This window comes from Peromyscus eremicus, chromosome 5 (assembly GCF_949786415.1).
Source record: "Peromyscus eremicus chromosome 5, PerEre_H2_v1, whole genome shotgun sequence".
In the NCBI taxonomy this organism is placed as follows: domain Eukaryota; kingdom Metazoa; phylum Chordata; class Mammalia; order Rodentia; family Cricetidae; genus Peromyscus; species Peromyscus eremicus.
In genome coordinates this window covers 63,241,310-63,264,340 of record NC_081420.1, presented here as the reverse complement: position 1 = coordinate 63,264,340, position 23,031 = coordinate 63,241,310, and positions in this window count along the sequence as shown.

Below are 23,031 nucleotides of genomic sequence, written 5' to 3'. Positions count from 1 at the left end.
TTTTTCCTATAACTAGATTCTACTTTAAATGTTTGGTAGGAACAGCACAGATGAGTTGCCATGTCCTTCACAGCCTATCAGGTGACAGGTATTTCATTGATCCTGATGACGGTGACTTTGCTACACAGTGTAAGAAGGTTCTTTCCAGGTGTTTCCATTGTAAATCTACTGTTAGCCCAGCCCTCTTGCGGTGAATAGTAACTTATGGGGTGATAATAGAAGGTGTATAAATAACATTTCTTCTCAAACTTTTACCTAATCATCTCAATGCCTAATGGTAAATTTCTGTGTTTTATTTTAGTAGAGTGAATTTTATTGGCTATAAATGACAAAAACATCTTCAAAATATTTGATTTAGGTTCATAAAGTTTATTGAACAGATCATGTAGGATTATTCCTCCCTAGAGGCATTCGTGATTTTCAGTGGATCATAACTAGGGTGCGTGCGTACTTAGGGCCCTCATTGATATCAATACCTTGATGAGCTAAAGCTCTGGGAAGTCATAAAACTAATGGATCTCTTGGGAAGGCTGGGATGTCTCTTTCAGCCATTACAAATATGTGGAGACCATCAAGCTGACAGAGCTGTGTGTTATGGGATGTATACCACTGACAGGAGTTCCTGATGTTTTAATAAGTGCCATAAAATCTGTCTCTGATAATAAGATTGGCTTGTTTTCATTTGCCTGCTCTTATCAGAAGTGGAAAGCAGCAACCTTCCAGTTGCTTGAGACAACATTTTATGTTCTGATACATTTATGTGTTGAGTAGGTAAATGTGAAAATGTACTTTCAGGCCTATTACATGATTTTCACGTTTTAGTGAACATGCATTGTGCTTTTTTTCCCACTCAGTTTTTCTGTGAATAACAACTGTGTGATACCATGCAAAACAAATTAAGGTCTAAATTATGTATGTGTTAAAATGGTAATTCATGCTAAATAGTGATATTATTGACCAGGAGTGTTAGATTAATTAATAAATGATGTCTTATGAATAATAAATTGTTTTGTCAATATTCAGCTAAATGGAAACAAAATGCCTTCGTAGTTCTGACTTTTCTCCGGGTCAACAGGTAACGTGGGAAAATCAGTCCTGTCCTTGAATGGTACCAGAGTCACTTTGGAGCAACCTTGGTCCAGTTGAGGATCCATTGACGAGTAGCCTTTCTCTGTCTGTCATAGACACTCATGCAGTACAGGAGCAGGAGGGAGAAGTCTCACTAAAGGACACAACAAGCCCCTCCCAACATGGTCAGTTCACCAGGACACTCATCTTGTACCATTAGCAACAAGGTCTTTCTGCAGGACCACACAGAGTGGGGAACTGGCTTCTCTTTGCCTGTTAATGCAGATGTGTTTGGAAGTCTCAAGCAGTTTTGGCAGGAGTAGCACAGAGGGGATGTGTGGCCTTCTCTGAGCATCATATCAGGGGACAGGTACCGAATTGTTCCTGTACAGACTCAATGCATCATCAGGTGAGAGGCAGCTTGAAACAAGTTCTAAAGTCTGATTTGGGTATCTTCTCAAAGTAAGGACTCCTAGGAGGGTGTTTGTAGTAAAAGGCATGGAAATGTAGAAAGCCATCAGCATAGAGGGACATGCTATTCTGACGATGGCCCAAGGTTGTATCTTCTTGTACTACAGGGGATATGGAAAGTATTTAATGGGGATAGGTACAATCAGACCTTGTGTTCATGCTTGGTCACATCTTGAAAGATCCTTGGTTTCTTAGCATGGACTGAAAGTTGCTGAGTCTTTGCATGCCTCTGGGTACTTGGACCTGACTAGGGGTAGAGAGGGAATGAGGAAGAGATAGATACAGACAGACACATAGAAGAGCTGGGTTTAGGTGGATGGGGCTCTCTGTTGGAGAAACCTCAGCATTCTGGAAGCTCAGAATGTTAATATACTGAATTGAATCAGGAGGTGGGGCTATTGCATACAGCTGGACAAGGAGGCAGCATTATAACATGCAGCAAATACAAGACAGGGTCTACGGTATATAGCTGGATCAGGGAGGTAGTTTTAGCTAATCTCTGTGTGAGCAGTCTTCAAACTATAAACATCCTGGAGGAGAAAGCTATGGTGGACATGTTGTGCACAGACTATCAACACTTGGGCTTGGTCCCCTGAGGTAAACTTTGGCATTTCCCTCTGGACCTCATCCCAGGGGGAAAGCTTTGCCATTCTCCATGGGTGTGAGGCTCTGGGGCCTTTGACATGGCCATGCTTGAGTCAACAGCACACATTGATCCAGGCCTTTACTTACTCAGGGCTTCCTGTACTTCCTATAGAATATCATCACCACCTTGGACTGAATATTACTGCATCATGAAAGATTTCCTTCTAATATGCCTCCTTCTGACTTGGCTATTTTGAGGATCAGCAAATCCAGTACAATGTGAGTTAGGAGTTTGTAGTAGTTGATATATGTATAGCTGTTGTTGAATAGTCAATATGATAAATATATTCTTTTTTCCATATGTACATATTTTCTTGGTAAAAGTCCCAGTAATTACAAGAACTAAGTTATAGTTTAATCACTATAACTAAATTACAATTTAATCCCACAGTAATTTCTTTATGTAAAACCAGACAAGGTGTTATAGATCCAAAATACAATCTTTATCCTCTTTGGGACAACATTCATGGAGCTAGAAGAGTCTGGCTTTTATAGCATTGGTTGCCCCCACATATACTGCACCCCTTTGCTGCTTGTTCATTGAACTCATGGGCTAATAGGTCACTGTTTTATTAAGTGGAAGGGTTTATGGATGGCTAGATGGTCAATAACATTGACTGCTCATGCATCAAATAACTAAGTCAAATAAAACCTACACAAGGTAGGCTAACCATTGCACATAAAGTAATTTCCCCAGGTACTTTGACTGCTGAAATTTATTTTTCTAGACCCCAGATTATTCTGGACTTTGTGGTGGTAGCATTGGGTGCTGGTGGTATACCATAACAAATACACCAATGCTGTAGCTGGGCATTTGTGAGTTTCTGTCACCAAAGAGATGGTATGGGAAATGCCAAGTTTAGTAAGCTGGTCATTCCCCAAGGGCTTGCTATAAGGTTCTTCTGGATTTTCCATGACTCCAACAAGAGAACTGATTCCCACAGATCATTAACTGTTTCAGTATGATGTTCTCACTGGCAGTTTGCCCTACAGATGAACTGGCTAGTTCTCAGAAATGAAGTTAGTTAACAAGATACCTGAGATAATCAAATTAGAAAGAAAAAAAGTTTATTTTGTTTAATTTGTCTTTTGGTTTGAGATGTCTCAGCTTGTATTCACTCAACCCTGTTCTTTGGGCCTGTGATAAGGTTTGACACCATGGTCGGAGCACAGAGAGAAGGGGCATCCAGGAAGCAAAAACTAGAGAAGGCTGCAATCTTAACTCCCTCTTCATTGGCATTATATGCTCCCCCATTTCGATAGACTCCACCTCTTAAAGATTCTACTCCCTCCTAAGCCTTTATCACTCAAGCCTTTGGTGGACACTTAACCAACCAAGTGGAGACTTTTTTTTAAAACCTACTTTGTATGACAAGATCAAAGACAGGAAATCAGAAAAATAGAATTCCCACCAAACCTGTTGCTAACTTTAGTTCCAGATATCATAACAAAGATACTATTATCCACCACTCATAAAATGCCTGTGTTATGTGAAGTTTTGGCTATCATTTCCATACACATTGTCTTGGATGTTTGAAACCATAGGCCAATGTTTCTTAACTTTCCTAATGCTGTGACCCTTTAATACAATTCCTCATGTTGTGGTGGCCCTCAATCATCAAATTATTTTTCATTGCTAATTCCATAATTGTAATTTTGATATTGTTATGAATCATAATGTAAATATATGATATGCAGGGTATCTGGTGTGTGACCCCTGTGAAAGGGTCATTCAACCCCCAAAGAACCGTTGCTACAGGCATTTATGGTCTTTGTTCAATAGACGAGTTGGGTGTGGAATATAAAGTGATAAGGCTGAAATTAAAAGTGAATCAGATTGCCCTCAATAAACTTTAGCACAGCAGAATAAGCCAAAGGCAGTGATTCAGGTTGCAGTAAGCCAACTTCCCTGTAACATATTTAAAACCATGTGCACATCCATTGTACAGCAATGATGGGGTTTCACTTGTATTTTCATTTCTGTGTGTCAGATATAAATAGATATATACTCACCCCCTATTATCCTCTCTTGTCAATCTCCCCACCTCTGCTGGAACCCCTCCTCCTCCCAAATTATCCCCCTTCTAGATCTCACATTAAAGAAAACATGACATTTTCCTTCCTAGTCTGGCTTATTTTGCTTATGATAATGATCTCCACTTCCATTCACCTCTTGCAAATGATATAATTTCATTCTTCTTATTGGCTGATGAAATACTGCTATATATACTTACACATCTCCTTTAATCCTTTCCTGTTGGTGGGCAAGATTCTATGCCTTGGCTATTGTGAACACTGAAGTGATAATCACGGGTGTTCAGGTGTCTCTGTTGTATGCATGCCTGTATTCCTTCATGTACTTACCCAGGACTATAACACTTTTCCTAGGTTTAAATCTAAGATGAGTCTGTGAAAAGGGAATGCTGACTTAGAGGGACATTGTTCCACCAACTTCTGTGTCCCAAGGAGGACAATGGATATTACTCATGTAGAGTTTAGTACATGATAGTCATTATTCCAAGCTCTTGGGTATATAAGTATGCCATTAATCCTCAGTGTAGACCTCTGAGATACTATTATACTTCTCTGTAACCTATGTAGGTAGATAACAGTTTCCTCAGTGCTAAAAATGTTCTTCCAGCTCCATTGAAATGTAATTGACAAATGGTGATTGTTATATATCCAAGGTATACAACATAGCTATGTATATATTCCTATCTATGTATCTGTGTATAGATGATGCTAAATTATTACCATATGCCAGCTATTTAGCCCATCCATCACCTCATGGTTGTCTCTCTCTCTTTAGAATGTGAGTGGTGAGGATAGTTTTAAGCTATTTTCTGAGCAAATTTCAAGTATACACTAGACTGCAGTCATTTGATCTCTGGAACTTACTCATCACATAAGTGAAAGTGGGCACCCTTTGACTCATGTCCCCAGTCTCTTTCACTCTTCCCATTCTCTCCTCTCTATTTGTAGCACTCACTATTCCACTTTCTGCTTCTGTAGTTCCACTTGCTTAGATTCCACATATAAATGAGATCATACCGTGCCTGTGTTTCTCTGTGTGGCTTATTTCACTTACTGTTATATCCTCTGTGCTCATCCACATTACTGCAAATAGCAGGATTTCCCTCTTTTTATGCCTGAGTCATATTCCATGATATATTACATACTGCATTTTCTATATCCACTAATGATACCTAGGGACATTTATCTCTATATCTCATTATTATGAATAATGCTTTGGCTCTTTACACTACAGCCAATGCACAGTGAAATCTGACAGGAGTGAAAACAGCACTTTTTAAATATTCACTGTTTCTATAAAATCTCATTTGTCCAATAGCTTGAGTCAAAACATGTGCTGTCTAGTAAAATCTGGAACAACTCTTTAGCATGTTTTGCTGAATTAACATTAGCATATCTTAATCACAATGGCGATTTTCGTTGAAGTGATTTATAGAAATGTCCACCTGAAAGCTTTTCAGGAAAACTCTGAAAAGCCTCCAGCTTTGCCTAGGTCAGGTTGTCTCAGAGCAGTGTGAGGGAAGCCATTGCATCTGAGCTGCCTGCTTGACATCTGAAGGATTGAGTGGAGAGAACTGTTGCTGTAAATAAAACAGAGAAAGTTGCTTTGAAACTGCATAAAGGGAGCGGACAGACAGATGTCGCAAGGCCCCTGATGAAATGAGCAGTTAGAGCTATAGTCAAATGTCAGTGAGATTTCTGAGGAAGATTAAGAAGCCTGCAGCAGTTCGCCCTCCAGTGAGATTTGTAATAAGTTATTGATTTGCATAAAACAATATAGAGCTTTGTGTGAAACAGCGATTTAGAAAAATCACTATGGTCCACCAGCTAAAGAAATCAAAATATTGCTAATAACTACCATCAAATCTTCTGCAATTTTCTTACTGTTCCAGTAATGCATGTCCTTGTAAGAAAAAAAAGAAAAAATGCCAGAAAATTCAAATAAACATGAACAGTTTGAGTTGACCAGAATCTTATGACTCAGACAGAATCTTGGGCGGTGGTTGTTTTTCATGGTTCTGTTTCCAAAGCCATCTGTGTTTCTGATACAGGCTAGCAACCGTGTGATTGGCTTTGCCTGATTACCCTTGCCAGTCAGGTAGTATCCTTATTTCTAGTCACTTCCACCAGTCCTAATCAAGGTGGGATGGATGGGTCACTTTTTGGCTAAGTGGTAGGAAAGGAAATGAGGATACAAAGGATTGGAACTTACGGATGATTGAATGAGAGACACATTGCCACTCATAATGCCAAACCACAAACCCCAGAACGAAGCTAGGAAAAGAGGTGGCCCAGAATGTCCGAGTTCCCATTGCTGGTGTTGAAAACAGGGGTCTGTTTTGATGGGTCTGCAGTTTGGTACAATATCTCTTTGTCTCCGTCTTAACTCAGCATCTTCCTTGTTTCTAGTCACAGGTCGTCAGGGAAAAGGTTTTCTGCTTAGCAATGTCTCCACCTAAACTAAATCTTTGGTGTTATGATCAAAGAGTATTAGGAGAAAATATATTGTTGTAGCATCTGGTGTCCTGTTTACCTTTCATTTTTCCTAGTGACAGTTGAGGGAAGTAAGGGACATTTGAGGGGCTGAGAACTAAAGAGGTATGCTATAAAGAAATCACTCCCTGGGACAGGGAGTGATTGGCACTCAAGGGAATGGAATGAGGGGTAAAATTACAGAAATAATGCATACACTGAAATAAGAGGGACCAGGAGGCAAAATATGTGGTCCTGACCCCAGAGAACTCAGGTGAACATAGTTCCTTCCTCAGGTCTCTGAACACACAAATAATTGTTGGTGTAGATCGTGTTGGCATACATCTATAATCAAAGCACTTGGGAGGTAGAGACAGGATTGTCAGGATGAGGCCAACTTGGACTATATAGTAAGATCCTGTCTTAAAACAAATAAGCAAACAATTATAACTGTTGATTGCGTAACATAGTATGTAGTTTAGTTTTGAGTGTAGTATTGGTTTTTCTTGTGATATAATTTCCATTTTACTTTTGTCTCATGATGATCTATGACCATCATCTCCCCCATCAGTTATTCTTTATTAATTACCAAAATCTAAATATCCTATGATTTTTGTACTCTTTAATCTTGTTCTCCATAGTATAAGCATATTTACTAGTAAATATTCTTATTTCCTGATGATCCACAGAAATCAGCCAATACTTCACAATTTACCATGGTATGTCAGGAATGAAAAATAGGCTTTCAACTACTTAAAAAAAAAAGAGCCCCCTGTCAAATGACTGTTACAATGTAAGTAAGAACTGGAGTGAAAATAATCCAGAGAGGATTATAAAATGGTACATTTGCCAATGATGCTAGTTTTGATTTTGTTGGTCAAGAAAAGAAATTATAGTGTTTCTCATGTCATCCAAGGGCTAGTGTCAGATTTATATATCATGTAAAATGTTTGATTTGAACTCCTGGAAAATTTCAAGACTGTATATAGTGAGATAATACTTGAGAAAACAAAAGAATATTGTGTTTTAATTCTGTGAAATGGCATAAAATTTATCGATGTGTGGGAGTTCACAGCTCCCTGGTCTTGTTTGCTCCAGAGATTCCTCCTACCTTTCTTCTTACTAAAAAGACCTGTGTTACATGGAGTCTTATAAAATGCATGCTGTGGATTTCTTGGAGCTAGAGAGTATGGACGCAATGCTTTGGGGCTGAGTTAGCATGTAGCACCGGGAATTGAAACAACTGGGGTTAGAGGTGGGTCAAAGTGGGGTTGGTGGGGGGTACTTGTTTGGAACAAAGTGGACCAAGCCTGCCTAGACACTTTGTGTTCAGAGAAAAGGAACAAAGATTTTACAAAATATTTTTCAATTATATGTATCTATGTTTGTCTGTCTGTCTGGGTTTATGCGGGAGAGGGAAGTGCCTGTAGAAGCCGGAGGAGGGTGCTGCTTCCCTGGAGCTGAAGTTATAGGCAGTTGTGAGCTGCCTCATGTGGGTGCTGGGAATGAAACTCCAGGCCTCTGCAAGAGCAGTACATGCTCTTAACTGCTGAGCTATCTCTTCAGCCCTAGAGCAGAGATCTTAATATGAGTTTCACAGGCATTGTGTCTAACCTGCTACTAGTATAGCTGTATATATAATATACATCATTCATTTGTATAAGATGTTGAAATTCCCATTGGGCCTTTCTTCTACTGTGTGCCTGTTCCTAGCTATGTGATGGGGATGGAGCAATACAAGGATAGATGGAGCAGAGTGCCAGTACCAAAACTCTGCCCCAAGCTAAATTCAGAAGTGTGTTGGTTCTAGCTTTCCTACATGATCACCTTCATTACTTGTAACATCTGCATGATGCAGATGCTAGTTAATCTCATTTATAGGCATGGAAACACATTGACTGAGTAATCTCAGATCCAATATCCAAAGCCAGGCTAACTCTGTATTCTGATCTCTTTTCTCACTTTTAGAAGAAACTTTCAGTTCAGACATGATTTCCTATTCTTTCCATTTGAGAGTTCAGTGGCCAGGATCTCTTGACTCCTACCACTGATGAGCAATGAGACACTGATCTGATGCATGGCTTTGCTCACCACTGTGTTTTTCCTCAGTTTGCAGAAAGGTTCAGAGCTTTCCAGGTGCAAAACAGAAATGTGAATATTCTTCATCTCACAAAGAGTTTGAGAAGGCTGGCAGGACAAGGCTACTGCCACACTCGTTCGGATAAAACCACATCAACAGGAAGCAACATCCTTCCCAGGACCATCCAGAGGCCTTCCCGTCCCTTTTGTAAATGAATGTCTTGGCAAACCAAGACTAGATTGAAGCCTTGGTTCTGATGCTCTGCCTTTGCTCCATGGGAACTGGTGAAGTAAAGGGATGGCAACAGAAATGCTGTCCCCCAGCTGTCTGTTTAGCAGGAAAAGTCCTTGAGTCAGCATCTTGTCTAGTTGGAGTAACAGACCCTGTAGAATAAACCCAATGCAAACACAGACAGAAAAATTGATGGAGCCCCATGGGGCACCTTCTAATACTCCACACAAGGGGTCCTTTGTCAGCATCCTCTGTCTAGCATAAGTGGCAGTGGCAGTAATATGGATTTGGACTCTAGGTTTCTAATCAAATGAGTTCAGAATGAATTCTCTTACCCGTATTGATTTCAGAATAAACACATATCAAGCAGAGGGACATTTCTTTCTTTGCAAGTTTCCTGCAATTTAAGACTCTTGGCAGATAGCTTTCCCTTTCGTGCCAGGAGTTATTCCAAACTCATCTTAAGAATAAGAGAAATCAAAGTATTTGGCAGTGGGAAGGCCAGCAGATCCTGTTGAGTCTATATGGTCAGGAGGCCTTAGGATCCAGACTGGTAATTCCTCTGCTGCCATCTGAGGCAGAGAAACTCAGTAAGTAAAGACTCTCCAAGTAGAGAATAAAAACAATGTGAGAGCTGCCATTCTGTCTTTGTGGGGTTTTTTTGTTTTTTTGTTTTTTTTTGTTGTTTTTTTTTTTTTTGTTGTTTTTGGGGTTTCTTTGTTTTTTGTTTTTTTGAGACTGGGTTCATGGCTAATCTGATCCCATGGAAGGGGCAAACTGGCATGGGTGGAGGTTTAATGGCATGACCCATCAAGTGTCCACATGTGGTAGACAAACGTCTAACATCACAGCCCAAGATGACTTAATAATGTGACAGGGTCCAGTGGAGACTCCAGGATGAGAGTACACAGTCCTGAGTGTTTTGTTCTGGGGTGGGAAGAAGCTCACTTCAACCTTTGGATTTTTTTTTTCTTGAAAGTTCTAGAAAACCTGTTATGGTTTAGATGTAAAATATCTCTTACAGCGCCATGTATTTCAACACTTGGTCCCCTCTGGTGGTGCTGTTCCAGGATATTGCAGAACATATGGGAGGTGTGTCCTAGCTGGAGAAAGTGGGTCATTAGTAGGTGCACTTTGAGGGCTTTCTGTCCCCAGTTCCTGCCCGATTTATGTCTGATTCCTTCTCCGATGTCAGGTGAGGAGTCCCAGCCCCATGCCTCCACTTCCATGAACTCCACTATGCCTCCCCATACCCACTCAATCTGTGAACCCGAATAGATCCGTCCCTAAGTTGCTTCTTACCAGGAATTTGGTTACAGTAAAGAGAAAAATAATAGATGTGAACCTTTTCAAAGAAGACTTCCTCTGTGGCAGAATGTATGGTGATGATTTTATTTCAGAAAAGTACAAAGGGGTTCTAATATGGGGCAAATGGCAGTTAAGGGCCTTGATTTCTACAGGCTGACTTTTGCTGACTCCATTGAAGAGTAGAACCCTGACTGTAGTAAATTCAGTGTCTCCTTCTACCCCTCACTTATTTGAACACTGGCATTATGTTAGCATCCTTTGTAGCTGCCTGTCATATTGTTGTTTTTAAGTCTGAATTCTTATCCAGCTTTATAACATCTATTTTGGGCATCCATTAAAAAAAAAAAAGAAAAAAGAAAAAAAAAACAGTGGAAGAAGAAAGGGATGCCGGCTGTGAATTTCAAGATTAATGCAAGGGATCCAAGAATCATACATGCTCACAGTGTGCTCCCTGGATATTATAATTCATACACGTGGGTTATGATTGTGGATTTTATTGTAAAAAAAAAGATACAAGTATATTTATTAACTTTATTAAGTCCATAGTGGTCCTCATTCTGTGTCTACTGAAAGTCTAATGATAATCATGATTTAATTTTAATTTAATTTAATTTAATTTTATTTTTTGCAAAAGTATAAAGTGGTTCTAAGACTGGAGAAGGATGGAAGATACTGGAGCCAAACATGTGACTCGGAATAGCCCTCCGCCCTTCAGACCCCCTGCCACTTCACCTGGTTCTTGAGTGTGCGGCCTGATCCGTGACAGGGTGAGCTGTGGAATTAGCTGGCTCGGATTAAATTCCAGCCCTGCTCCTCCATCTGTGTTACTGGAGCCAGGCTCCATGACTCTGCTCACTCAGTGTTCTCATCCTCAGATGGGAACAGAGATAGGCCACTTCCCATAATGCTTAGGACACAATACTTAGTACAATATCTATGTCTATATATGTCTATATACATATATATATATATACATATATGTTTGCATACACATAAAATATTCTTTAGCTTTATTGAATTTGCTCTTTAACAATTTTATACATATATAGCATGCATTTTGAAGTTTATAACCACTCCAATTCTCCTTTCCTCTCTATTACCCCTTTTAAAGTCCACATATTCATTACTTTTTCTTGTTCCTTTGATTGTTTTTTTGGGGACCCACTGGGCCTATATACCCATGAGTTTACAGCTGTTTGCTGAAGCCTGCTGGATTCCTCAGTGATTGTACAACTAAAGGCAATGGCTGCCTCTCCCCCGGAATCCACCAGGAGTCAATATTTCAACAGGGAGGGATATGGCCCTAGCTCCTCCCTGACTCGTGGTTGATGGCAGTTTTTAACATAGCTGTGGCTTTTCTTTAGGAGGTCAAGCGTTTACCTGTTGTTTGACTGGACAGAGTAACCTGTCTATGGTCATGTGTTCTCAATATCTGCTTTGTCCAAGCTATGTGGAATACAAGGAATATGGATAGGAAGGGTTTTCTTTTACATCGTGGATATGGTGTGCCAAAATGAAGTTGATGAAAATGTTTATATTTTTTCTGGTTGAACAATCCCAGCTCACACTGAATAGTTCTTTTACTTTTTTTTTTTTTTTAAATGTAAAGGGAACCTGGAGAAGCCAGAGATTTCCAGGCAGACCTGCCTGACAGTGCAGGGTAACTGACTCAGTATGGCTGCCAAGCGTCCAGGCTGCAGGCTCCCTCAGGCTGCCTGCTTGTATCCCTCGACCTTGACGGCACGTTCTGGCAGACAACCCGGCAGCTCTCACAGCCCATTAAAACAACAGATGCAGACACACTCAAAGCCAACTGCTGAAATCGGGTTAATTTCAGCCTGGTCTACTGTTGGCCTCTTACAGTCCAGACCAGCTCGGCCCAGAAATCTGCAAGGTTAGGTCATGGGGAGACTTCCACTAATGGACGTTTCTCAGAAAGCCTGGGTGGATGGGAAGTTCTGTTTAGGAAAGGAATTGTCGGCTTATGATTAGGAGATTGAAGTAGGACAGAGCATAGAAAATTAGCAGGCAAATGCACCACAGTGGAGTCTGGTGAACGGGAAAATGTCTTAAACCTAATCTGTGTTTATTTCCTAAATGATGCCATTGTTTGAGCAACAGTGGACTTCATTGGCTACGTGATTGGACTTCGTACGAAACAGTAAGGCACGTGTGATTTGATGGTCAGACCTGTGTGTATAGAGAGGGAGAGGTGCGGAGTACTGATTGCTCCCAGCCAACTGCACTTGGGTTTTACCCGGTTGCCTTTATCTCCCTCTGCATTTTGCCTCCCTTAGCCATTTGCCCATGTTTGCCCTCACTGATAGAAGTGCAAGCTATTAGGCTTTCTTTTTGTTGACTCAAGAGTCTCAGATTCACATGTTGGGAAGATTGAAAGGTTGGAAGGCTGATGACTTTATGGCAACACCGACTCAGCCCCACAGGGAAAATGCCTTTCTGTTAGCATGAGAGGAAGACGGTTTCTCATGACTGTTCTTCTGGCAGCCAGGCCGCTGCCCACACTCTCCCATGTCCTTGGTGGGAGCCCCCTAACTCTCTTCCCCCAAGCCTCACTTTAGTGCTGCTCAATGATGTCCATGTGCATCAGATGTTCAATGCTGGATGTGTGACTAAGTGATGAGTATATGGGATAATAAAGTCTGATCCTCAGCCCTAAGGGCTTCATAGTCTGGTGTTAGAACTCACCTGCCCCACAGGGAAAGGAAACAGCAAAGGAAATAAAACAATCCCAAGCAAATCTCATTGCTCTGAAGTTCCTATCTGGAGCCTAAACTAAGCTAACGTGGACACATGGCTAGATATGAAAAGTGGGTGATTCAGTTAAATGGGCAAGTTCAAGAGTGAGGCAGGGTCTCCCTGTATAGTGCTGGGTGGCTTAAAACTCACTATGTTCAGTAGGCTGGCCTTGAACTCATAGAGATCCACCTATTTTCTTCCCCCAAGTGCAATAGAGGTGTGTGCCACCACATCCTGCCAACAGCGAAGTTTAAAATAGCAATACTGGCCATGGGTAAGACACTGAGCTTTAGAATTAGACAGGCTTTGCTTGGAATCATAGCTCTGCCTTTCCTCATGGTGAGTCTTAAAAGTATACCTGCCCTCTCTGAGCATAAACTTCTGTATTGGCCAAAGCAAGAAAAGAATGTGGAGAGCTGTTGAATCAGATATTACCAGGGTCTGGCACATATTAGGGGCTTTATAGGCTGACCATTAGTATGGTCTAGCTATGTGTGTTTTGGATGCACTTGTTAATGTCTCTGGAAAGGTAACTTTGGTCTTGAGAGGGGGAGAGAGCTGGAGCAGGTAAGGAGAACCGCGGGCGGGCGGGTACCCAGGAATCAAGGTGAGAATGAGGAGGCTGGAGACTTGGACAGCATCCTTGTTTTGGCAACAGCTGGCTTTTCTCTTCTCAAAGGGAAAAGGCATGTTTATCCAGCCAGAGAACTAGGCTGCGGGCTGTCAGAGAGCTTTTAAATGGAGCCTTGCAAATGCGTTCTGTGCAGCCAGCGGTAATGAGATTCATGCTTCTTCGGTGGTAATCCTCCACTAGACAGCATTTTAAATCTTTTTCCTATTTGGTACACAGAACTGAAGTCCAGGATATACATATTTCCAAGTGTCATTTTTAATTTAATGCATGATTGAACATATTACCACTGGCACAACTAAATAGTTAAACTAGAATCCATCAATTTGTCCTGAGCTGTTGACATGCAGGGTAACGCTACGGTTAAATTAAATTTAAATATAAGAACGAGAGGGAGCTAGGCTTCCTGGCAGCCTGGGACCTGCTTTGCCAGTGAGGCCTGGCTGCAGCAGGAAGGGGACATCTGAAAATACAAGGTGCGTCTCTGTGTGCCCCTCAGCATGGCACAGAGAATGCCAATTCTGCTGCATTCTGGGTCCTTTCCTGCCAGGTGTCTGAGTCTGACAGGCAGGCACTGTGACAATGCAGAAGAAAATCAGTGTTAATAGGAAAAACCTGGCTTGCAAATTGTACCTTGTCAGAAGCAAAGCAGATCTGAGAGACCCCAGAATTTAGAGTTACAAAGATGGGCCAGAGCCTCGATCCAGCTCAGAGAGGTTGGGTGAACCTTTTCAAGGGCAGTTGGGGCCAGCACTGGGCCTTGGACTCTGAGTAAGTGTCTTTTCTGTGTCTTTGGGCTTTGTGTAAACATGTGACTAAGCGATGCTCTGCTACTGATTTCTATGAAAATCTAGACAAATGGAAGAGCCACTCCAAGCTAGTTTGTCCGTATAATGGAGGTGGGTAATAGAACCTACATTATAGGTTCAAAAAGATTAAATGAGTTGCTGGATAAGAAATAATGGGAACTGTGGCTGGTGTTTGTGGGGAGATCAATAAGCTCAGACTATTCTTGCCACAATAACAAAAGTAACCCATTTTTATTATTGATCAAGCATTTGCTCAGAATGGTTTTTCCAGCAATGGTAACCCTCTAGGCTTACCTTAGGCAGTATCATACGGTTCTAAGGATGACCAGTGTTTTTATCTCCCAGGAATTCCATGACTCCAGGGGCCAATCTTCCCTGCCCCTCACAGTTCATTGTGACACCAGTGTGCCTTGGTGTGCCTCCATATCTTCCAATTGCTACGTCCATCTTTATAGGATGGTCTTCTCTATCTCCTGTATCCCTCTAAAGACATTTACCCCTGGATTTACAGCCCACCTGGAGAATCTAGAAGCTCATCCCATCTCATCTTTTGATCTATGGTGAGATTCTTTTTTTTTTTTTTTTTTTTGGTTTTTCGAGACAGGGTTTCTCTGTGTAGCTTTACGCCTTTCCTGGAACTCACTTGGTAGCCCAGGCTGGCCTCGAACTCACAGAGATCCGCCTGCCTCTGCCTCCCGAGTGCTGGGATTAAAGGCGTGTGCCACTACCACCCGGCTCATGGTGAGATTCTTAATTAGCTCTGCAAAGATTGTTCACTTTTCTGAATAATGTCAGTACTGTGATGTGGGCATATCTTTTGGGGGCTCATCATTCCACTCAGCTTGGCATTGTTGGGATGACATCTGGGTATTAGGAAGGAAATAGAAACAGGAGGATCAAGCCTGCTTGGGCCTTGATTGAACTTTGAGCTACTTCACCAAAGAGTGGGTAGAAATGAAAAAAAAAAAAATGACTGAAAGATTTTTCATTCAAAATTTTCAGAAAGAGATGTGGCTTGTAACTGGTAAATAAAACGGTCTTCCATCCATCCATCCATCCATCCATCCTCTAATGAGAAGCTAATTTGGAGCCTCCTACAGCCCTGGAACAACTATGGCTATGTGCAAGAGATTCAGTGATGACAATGATCCTGTTCCTATCGTTATGGAGCCAAGAGTCTAGAGATACACAGACACGGAAATTTAAAAAATGATCATGAGAGCCATGCTTGAGCTGTTTTCAGCACTGTACATAAGCAGAGAAGGGACATACAATCAGGGAGGGGCTGCAGGGAAAGAAAGTCTAGGTCCACCCTGTGTCAGGTCAGGCTTCCTAGGGGACAGGAGACGACACTGAGCCAAATCTGAGAAAAGTTTCGAGTCATGAAAGCAAAGGTACTGTGGAGGAGAGGGAAAAGCTTAGGGGACTGACCGTAGAAGAAAAGGCATAGATGTGAGTCAACAAACACAGAGACATAGAGGCATTCCAACAGGGTTCTTGGAACATGGAGGGGATGGGGAGGAAGGGGAGGAGGAGGCACTTGCTGAGCCCACAGAGGAGGGAAGGGCTGATGACATTGCTATGTGCTGTATTAAGCAGATAGCAGGCTTCTTATTCCATAGGAAACGCTTGGAGTGTGCTGAGCCCCTGCAGGGAGGCCTAGCTGCCTTGTGGAGGTCATACTCTTGGCTATATAGAAGAGATCTGAAGGAGGGTCCATGGTAAGGATGTTTGTGCAAAAACTCAGTTAAGAGAGGCTAAAGACCCAGATTTACTTACAGGACTTTGCAAGAAAGCAGAGTCAGTGGGCTCATGCAAGGTCAGGCAGCATTTGAGGTGGGGCAAACAGGAATCTGGGAAAGGGAGCGAGAAGTCGGGTGGTAGAATGGAAAAGGGCTGGGAATGGATGCTGCCCATTTGCAAGTCAAAGAGCTGTGACTCGGGATTTGCGTTGAGGGAAAGGGGTGGAGGATGCTTCCAGTGCAGGCTCTGACTTGGTAGCCACATTCTGTGCATTTCATTACTGTGGGCTTGCTTCCTTTGTGTTCAGAATCAGAGAAGGTAGAGCTTCATGTTGAGGCAGGGATGGGGTCTGGGTAAGGGAGCACATCCTTATTTCCTGGAACTACCTACTTCTCTCTGAGCACACTAATCCCACGGATTTTCAAGTTCCACGTGTGGCCCATGTGCTCTGTAGTGTCTTCCCTCACCGCGTCACGTTTCCATCCTTGCTGTCCTGACCACCTTTCACTTACCAACTGTTTTGTTGGTGAGACACTTTTGTTCTACACTTTCATTTACTCTCCCCTTACTAGATTTAAAATTCCTAGGGGAAGGCAACTTGAGATGCTGGGAGGTTCCAAAGTCAGAGTATGATGTTTTGAGTTATAAACCCAGTTTATATACACCAGTCGTGCTGGTCATTCGGAGGAAGTCATAGGGATCTGTGAGTCTCAGTTCATAGTGTAGCACTTCTAGGTGTTTCTGCCTCCATCACAGACTTGCAGAGGTCAAATGAGGTGCCATGTGACAGCATGCCACGTCAGCACATCACTTCCACCTGCTTGGTACCCAGCAACTAAAACTTTATCCAGAAACTCAGCTTTGATAAATGTAAAGTAACAGACATCCAGGGGTGAGGGTAACAATTTATAATTCTCAGATGCCTTCAGAGTGTAGTAGTTGGTCCAATATAGGCCCTGAAAACACATGGACATGTTCTATTTTAAAAATGAAAAAGTTAGATACACTTATTTTTTTTCATTACTTATTTTCTTTTACTTATTTGCCAGCTACTACAAATAGGATAACCTCTGTGTACAGACTTAAAGTAGGGAAAGGAAGATTAGTTGCATGTTTTCATGAAAAAAAGTTAACTTGACTATTTATATTTGGGGTAATAAAATAGGAATTCTTTAGCTATAAACCACATTACTCACCCATGTATGTAGTAATAGCTTATGAAATAATAAAAAGAACTCGAATGTTTGTAGTGTTTTATATCACTTGTACTAGAGAAGTCATTAAGAAGGAATTTAATTAAAATTTACTGTATTTAAAAAATGGGAATGGGGCTATTATTTAATGGGTCGGAGCACTTCCTGGGCAAACATGAGGACCTCAATTACAATTTCCAGCATCAATGTAAAAAGGCAGTTTGGCCACATGTACATCCAGCATTGTGAAGGGGTGGGCGGCAGAGGGTTGCTGAGGTGTCCCTGCTGCCAGCCCAGGTCCGGGTCCAGAGAGGACTCTGCTCAAGGTCAATGAGGTGGAGAGTGATAGGACAGGACTGCCAACGTCCTCTTCTGGCTTCCAATGCATGTATGGGTGTGCATACCTGCACATGTGTGTATAGTGTGTATAACACACATGCACACACACACACACACACACACAGAGAGAGAGAGAGAGAGAGAGAGAGAGAGAGAGAGAGAGAGAGAGAACACCTGAAGCCTTGCTGGGACCCCTGAAGTGTTTTTTCAAGCCAGGCTCCTTTGGGGTGATCCTGAAAGGGTGGGTAGGAGGCATTATTTGTTCTGGACAGAAAAATATTCCAAATTTCCTGATTTGGGCATTTTAAAAAATTTGTAGCTTTCTTGTATTTTGAAGCCAAAGGTCAGTAGGTCCGGAAAAAAGACAGCGAGGTCTGTTGACAACAGTGATGTTAGACACAGGTGGCCGGCCAGGCCTGTCACTTTCCACCCTTCCTGTTCTGTGGCGCATGAGAGACAGGGTCAGCCAGCCCTGGCGTGACAGCTTTCATCACTCAGCCACAAGCTCTCACTGTGTGGGGACAGCCTTCCAGCCACCGAAGAGCTGATGAGGGTGAGGTTTGAACCCGTGTTGCGTATGTCACTGTCACAGGGATGGAGATTTAAGCACTGCTCTTTCTGAACGTCCTTGGCCCTTGGTTTATAGGATGGCAGTTGTATTTTATGAGCTCTTGGTTCTTTTATTTTTAGAGTAACAATGTCTCCAGACCTGTGCCTTCTGTTTCTTTCTGGAATGGGATGGGACTATTATTCTGGGACTGGTTGTCCAGGAAACTTAAAAAATACTTTAATTTGTTTGTGCGTGTGTGCACACACAAACATGTGTGTAAGTCTGAGATCAGCTTCCAGGAGCTGGTTCTTTCCTTGCACTATGGGACTGGGGGTCAAACTCAGCTCATGGGATCCAGGGATCAGGCTTGAGCCCTTAGGCCTGCACAAAACGCCCCATTGCCTGCTCAGCCATCTTACCAGACCCCATAAAACTCTTGAAGAAGACTTTTATATCCTGTCCTCTGATGATCTCGAACTTGGGGTATTCTGGGTTCAGAAGGGGCTTTCAAAGCACAGACAGTTCCTGAAACTATGAGCTGAGATGGTGCAGGAAGTGGATCAGAAGGAGGCTCAGTGTGGAGAGTATGACAGTGCAATGTCAAGGTTGCCAGGATGTCCTCTTGTCAGACTCTCTCCCCTGCTCCCCCCCCCCCCGCCCCCTGCCCATTCCAGGGGTAGCGCTAGGTATGTTCTCTACCCCTGAGCCTCCCTACAGCCAAGGAAGCATTCTTTTGGTGGCAGCCTGCTCTTTTATTCATGAGGAAAGGCTCAGTTCCTCTGCTTTTATTCACACTTGCCTAAGTGTGAATGAGTCTATCAGGTCACTTCCTGGCTTGGATTTTGCTGTTCGAAAGAAGAGGGAGAAGAGGATCCCGGAATCCCAGAGGGGTGTGAGGAAAAGGGGAGGGGCGGCCAGGGAGGATGACAAGAGCAGACACCATCACATGTTTTTTTCCTGGACTCTGCACTTTAAGGAAAACCAGGACACCTCAGAGGATGCCCACAGAAAGAAGGGAATGCTTAGGATTCTGCTCTCACAGAGAGAAAACCAGCAGTTCATTGCTCAAAATGCAGCAGCAGCTTGCTGAGTAAGTTCCGGGGACCCTTTCATTACATGTGTGTTTTTCTCTGTGTAAAGCAAGGTCTAATACTACTATTATTAATATTACTAATAATATAATATATAATCATAGTGTTATAATAATATAACACTAATATGTTTTCACATATTTCCTCTAAAACAACAAAGCATTTCATAGCTTAGCTCCCTTTCTCAGCTCTCCCACCACTGTATGAAAGGAGCACAAAGAATTCCCACAAAGTTAAGCTAAGAGGATTAATCAATACAAAATACAATATTATACCTCTTGAAGGTGTGTTCTGTAGACCCTGGGGAAATAAATATTATTGTGACTCCTTTGTATTCCCCAATTAAAACCAATTTGACTCCTGTGAAAACAAAAAAATGAGAAACTTAGAATCACTAGAAAAAAATAAGGTGATGATGGGTTGATAGTGTAAAACCCTTAAATGGAATAAGCTTTGTTGACAAGACTGGTTCAGTGAGGAGATGAGGAATTCTGTTTGTCAACAAGGTAAGAAAAATTAAGTTAAGCAGTGTTTATATTTAATGTCAAATAAAATTGAATTACAAACTAGCCTTGGCTAAAGGAAAGGCTTTTAGAGGAGAGAAGAAAGGAAAGAAGAGAAGAGAAGGAAAGAGAGATAAATTATGGAAATTGGATGCAATGTTTATAGAGGCCAAGAAGTCTCAGCGATTCTCCATAGCTAGCGACCAGGAGTGAGGATGCCGCTAAGTGTTCATTCAGAGACTTGAGGACCAGGGGAGCCGATGGTAGAACCTGCCAGTCGAAGGCTGAAATCCTGAGAACCACGAATGCATGTCCATGTGTAGACTTAGATAGGTGTGTTAGCTCAGGAGGAGAAAACCCAGCCTTTCTGGTCTGTGCAGGTACTGCAGAGTGGAGAATGCTTAGCCACACTGATGAACAAGACCTGCGTTACTGAACCTTACACATTCAAATACCAATCTTTTCCAGTAACACTCACTAAGATGCTTCCAGAAACAATATTTTACAAGCCATTTGGAAATCCCTTAGCCCAGTAAGACTGACACATAGAAATTAATCTTGACAACTAGAGAACTTACATGTTTTGGAGAGAATGATTCTTTATATTCCTTATATAATTTGTAGGTCCTTAGAACTCAGTGTCACTTTTGCTAGCACATTCTTAAGTTTTGAATGATACTTACTATTAAGCTGTATAAGTGGATGTTGCTGTAAACAATAACAAAGGACACAGTTTAGAAAATCAAATATATCAAGAGACCCCTTATCTGCCCTGGGCTGCTGAAGATACACGGGCATACACTGTTATATATATTTGGTCAGCATGGAAGCTGAAGTTGGCTTAGAAGCTTCTGCTCAGACTTGATATTGAACCTACCCAAGGTCAGCATCTCCTCCAAGTCCTGTTTACCATTGTTTTCGTTTCTTCTTTCTAACTTTGTGGGCCTAAGGCATATAACCAGTGTTTACGGAAATCTCTTCACATTGACCTGATTGAAGGTCTGCTGTAAAACCCTACCTCTTACTGAATATTATTGATTCATACACTCAGTCATTATCCTTCATGAATAATGCTGGCAGTATTCCAGGCCTTAGTCTGGGGTCAGACCACAAATACTGTTTGGACTCTCGTGATAATATAGAAGAGTCCCATTCACAGGGCTCACACTCTGATACAGAAGATGGACATGGATTATATAATGACAACTAATGGGTGCTTGCTTATAGTAGGTGAAGGGCTGGAAGGTTTGAACCGGATGCCATGGGAATGTGTTTTAGAGACTTGCAGAGCAAGTGAGGTAGGCATTTTTGAGGGAGCTGAATCTGAACTATGGGAGTGTGTCTATCAAGATATGGAAGATCATTTTATTGTTTTCAGATGTGCCTGGTCCCATAACTACCTCTTACTGTGCTCTAGTGACAGCTCAGCTGCTCTCACGGAGCTATTCATGTGTTGAATACTTTTTCAGGCCCCTGAGTCAGTAAAACATGAATGAAGCAAAGGGGACCTTTCTTAGGTCAAGGGCCAGAGGGAATAGTAGAGACTTCCTTCAACCTTGAATCTTGACTATATAGGTTTTGAATTTATTTTCAGCATTTGGGTGTTTTGCCTGTATGTATATCTGTGCACCACTTGCATGCCTGGAGCCCATGAATGCCAGAAGAGAGAGTAGAAATTTCCTGGATCTGGAGGTACAGACAGGTGTGAGCCACCACATGGCTGCTGGGAACTGAACTCAGATCGTCTGGAAAAACAGCCAGCGCATCTTAACCACTGAGCCATCTCTCTAGCCTGTCTGTAGACTTTTATCTATACTTTTTAACCCAGTTTCAGGAGAGTCATTGAGCTTATTCAAGAGCCTTTGTTTCTACCCAAGTACTGATGGGGAAGGGCAGACTTCTCCCAGCAGAGTGAGGGAGAAAAGCAAGTCAGTAAGGGTCTAACTAAACTAGCTTCTCATTAATAGCCCAGGTCACAAATTCTCCCCTCCGCACTTAGTCTGCTTGTGTGTGCCTCCAGGGTCCTTTCTGACCACCTTTCCATGGCTACTGTCTTGCTCACTCATCTGCAGCTCTGCTGCAGGGCTAGGTAGAAGTGTCTCAGTATTCAACTGGATCTGTGTGCTTCCATTTTGTCAAACAAGAAGGCCATGTGCTTTACGTTACCCAGAGGATACATTCTTGTAAGCTTTCCACCAAGTTGTTTCCATTTTATCCCAGCCCATCTACCTCCTTCCAGAACTATCCCAGCCCATCTACCTCCTTCCAGAACTCGTCACACCTCTAGAAAAGCAGAGAGTAAGGAAGCCATGTAAACCAACCAGTGCGCCCCCAATACCTGCTTTTTGCTTGAGTATGTAGACTCTTGGAGACAGAAGCTGGACCCAGGTGCAGGAGCATCATGTCCCCGGGAGCAATACAGCTAGTTTGGGGGAGGGGGCCCGCTTTACTCCCTGTTACACATAACTTTGAAGTTTCCAAAGCTATGTGAGGGAACTGCTGTTAGAAATCACGTTATCTGATAATGGGATTTGGGCCTGAAACGCCCACACGCTGCTTTGAAATTTTTCCTCCATCTGTTCATTTCTGCAGAGCTTATTTATTTATTTAGGACAAGCGTAGTGTGGCCTACTAATGTGTTCAACCGAACAGTTACGATCACAGCTCTGTGGAGAAAGTGAACCATGTGCCAGGGCTCTCCTCGTGTGTATCTCCTTGCAGTCACTCCTCCGCTGTCCTTAGGGGTGAGGGTTCTGCAGAAGTGGACTCAAAGTACTAACGATACTGCATAGACTGAAAGTGAGGATCACGGGTTGTCACTCAAATGTGAACAATGAGAACAAAAGATTTAAAGGACTCACTTGTGCATTGACTGAACTTTCACCTGGTTGCAGAAAGGGATTGTTTCCTTCATTTGTCTTTGGGGAGAAAAAAAATCTCACTATAAATACTGGCATTAAAAAATATTTCCTCATACCTTTTTTTCTAGTACTTCCGGTTGGCTCTGGGTTCACTAACACCTAAGAAATTGTCACTCAGTATCGATTTTCTTTCTCCTGCATGACAGGTGGAGTTTTGACCTTAACCCCACCTCGTAGGCCTTTTG